General features: G+C 45.8%; 1 pseudogene; it reads left to right on the top strand.

Moving 5' to 3' along the window:
- The first annotated feature begins 1144 nt into the window (after positions 1 to 1144).
- LOC115869007 lies at positions 1145 to 1882 on the top strand (annotated as a pseudogene).
- Positions 1883 to 3179: the final 1297 nt, after the last annotated feature.

Raw genomic sequence — 3179 nt, 5'->3', positions numbered from 1 at the left:
GTTCACAATCATCTCTGTCTGATAGTAAAGCTGTTCAAGTCCTTTGACTGTGGCTCTGCCGGCAGCTTAATCTGACTAGCTACTCTGCAGATGGGTTTTGGGCTCCCACTGTCCTCCACAACCTTCCACAAATTGGGTGTTCACAATTGAAGCTCTGATACTTTGCCCTTCGTCATATTTGGATTTTGTTATTGTCATCTTTGGATCACCTGGGCTGGTGTGCTTCTTTCATGTGGACTTAGTTGATGCCTCACTTAGATGGCTGCTTGTTTGAATGCAGACCTTTAAGACCTCAGACATTAGTCCAATTGATAGCCGGGCACCATCTGCTTTCTTCACCACACTTGGCTGTAGCACCCTTATCTTCAGGGCTCTCGTCATGAAGGTGAGGAAGTCTGGAACAGTTTCCACAGCCTTCCCTTGACTTTCCTGACCTTTGAAGCTTACTTACAGGGCAGTGGTTTTGTAGAATGTTCCTCCATAAACTGGGTTTATCTGATGCTTCATCACGATTAGATTCAGGTTATGCCTCCATGGTGGGACTTCCAACATGATATTCTAGGTTGCTGTATTCTCAGTCAGGAGCCCTGGTGATATAGTGGATAACGAACTGGGCTGCTCACCACGAGGTCAGCATTTTGAACCCAGAGCCACTCCTGGGGAGAAAGATGAGCCTTTCTGCTCACATAAAAATGGAAAGGCTTGGGGACCCACAGGACACTTCTACTTGGACCGTTGCGGAGAGTTGGAATCAACCTGATAGCAGTGGTGGGTGCTGGGTGCATCCCATCAGGAGGCACTTGATGCTATTACTAATGATGTTCACTTCAATGTATTTCAAGTTAATTAATAAATATATTGTACCTAGTGATTAATTAGTATTTTGAGTCACCGTGTAATTTTGCCACAGTAAGTTCCCCTGGGCCTTTTGTTTTTCTCCAAAGCTTTCAACCTTTAATTTAGGCTGGGATTCACAGTCTTCTCGCCTGTGAAGGTAGAATAAATATAGTGCCTATCCCACAGTGTCTTGTAAAATGTAAATTAGATCACGATCGAAGGTGGCTCAAAACACACACGGTTGAAAAAACGGAGTGGTTCATCGTGCCCTGCAGACTGCGTCCCGTGGGGCTTTGCTGCCGGGACCATGCCTCCAAATGAGCGTGTGGAGTTCCAGCGTAAGCGCGATGGATTACGTTTCTGTTACCATGAGAACAAGAGAAAGAAGCAAAGCCGAGAGGCTCCTGAACGTTCAAAAAAGAAAAAAAAAAAAAGATGATTGGTCTGAAGGCCGAGCTCTCTACCATACGCAGCATTTGAGAAAAGACTAATGAAAAAGGCTAACAAGACGCATGAAAAGAGAAACACCAAACAGAAGAATGATGAGAAGCCCCCGCAAGGTGCAGTGCCTGCCCGTCTGCTGGACAGAGAGGGACAGGCCCGAGATGATCCAACAAAACACGAAGAGAGAAATCGGGGGCGGGGGTGGGGTGGGTGGGGCGGAAGTCCTAAAGGTTATTGCAACAGGAAAGAGAGAAAAGAAGGCATGGAGAAGGACCGTCATTACGGTTTGCTTTGTTGGGGATGGCTTTACACGGAAACCACCAAAATAGGAACGATCCATTAGACCAATGGGCTTATGTTTCAAGAAGGCGCATGTTCGGCACCCTGAACGGAAGGCTACCTTCTGCTTCCCAAAACTCGGTGTAAAGAAGAACCCCTCGCCCTCCCTGGGCACTGCGTTGGGCGTTATTACCCATCACTGAAGGGAGTGTGAGCCAGCTGGGCTGGCGACACACGCAGGAAAGGTGATGTGGGGGAATAAGCCCAACTTCCCAGCACCCCTGATAAAGCTGGGTGCACAGATGCAGTCTTACGGGTTTGACGGCAGTTTCATTCCAGAAACCCCGCTTTATTTGTAAGGACGACACATGAATCAGGAAAACCACCATTAGTACCTTGTGTTTCTCACATGTCTGACCTCAGCAGGAGAATGATTTATAAGAAAAACAAATTAAAGTGGCTCCGTTGTAAACACACACACCCATACATGCGTGTGCAAGGTCTAGCACAGTGGTTCTCAACCTTCCAAATGCCACGACCCTTTCATACAGTTCCTCATGTGGTGGTGAGCCCCCAACCATAGATTATTTTCATTGCTACTTCATAACTGTCATTTTGCTACTGTTATGAATCGTCATGTAAATATCTGATATGCAAGATGTATTATCATTGTTACAAATTGAACATCATTAAAGCAAAGTGATGAATCACAAAAACAATATGTCATTATATATTGTGAAATATTTATTTCTAATGATAAATAAATGAAATGTTGTCTTGAAGCATGGTGTAGCATGGGTAGCAGTCTTCACGCCAGGTCCTCGTCTGTGGGCGGATCTGCATGTAGGCGGACCGCCTGGAGACGGATAGAGGAGCGGTGTCTCGGTTCCTAAGACCATCGGAAATAGGTGTTTTCCTATGGTCTTAGGCGACCGCTGTGAAAGAGTCGTTCGACCCCCAAAGGGGTCGCGACCCACAGGTTGAGAACCACTGATCTAGTGCATAGTGACCTCCAAACAGCAGCACTCACTAATGTTACTCCTACTGCTAGCATGCATACTACAGCTACCTCTGACTCAGATGCGGGGGTGCATTACATGCTTACTTATCAATCTGAATTAATCTGAATTAACGAAGACACAATACCTCCATTCACCTGAAAAAATGCTTCCATGTGTCCTGATTAATTAATTAATAGCACAAGTAATCTGAAATTTCACATGGCTTTCATGTTGACTTTGCTTACTGGATACTGCATCTCTGTCAGGGATTGTAAATTTGAATTCCATAGGGAGATGGCTTTGGAAGAGAGACAGATGCCAACCATACTTAGAAGTAGAGTCTCTGATGTGGTGGGTGGGGGGGTAGGGTGAAAGTGAAATTGTTCACTACAGATTAGTAAATAAGCACAAGTAAGCCTATGCTTACCTTGCTTATTGGGTAATCTGGTAGTGCTCTGAAAGCTGAGCTCATACCTCAGTAGGCACTGACCTGCCTCTGAGCTGTGTGCTTCCTGGGACCAGGCTGTCACCTGCTGCAGACAATATCCAATCTCAACTAAAGGCATTTCACTTCTGGATGTGCTGTCTTCTCAGCACGAGTGCCACTGAGTCACTATT

Source organism: Echinops telfairi, unplaced genomic scaffold, assembly GCF_000313985.2.
Source record: "Echinops telfairi isolate 266 unplaced genomic scaffold, ASM31398v2 ScPeMD7_19;HRSCAF=73, whole genome shotgun sequence".
Taxonomy (NCBI): Eukaryota; Metazoa; Chordata; class Mammalia; order Afrosoricida; family Tenrecidae; genus Echinops; species Echinops telfairi.
The sequence above is the reverse complement of the archived record's forward strand: the minus strand, read 5'-3'. Positions and strand labels throughout refer to the sequence as shown.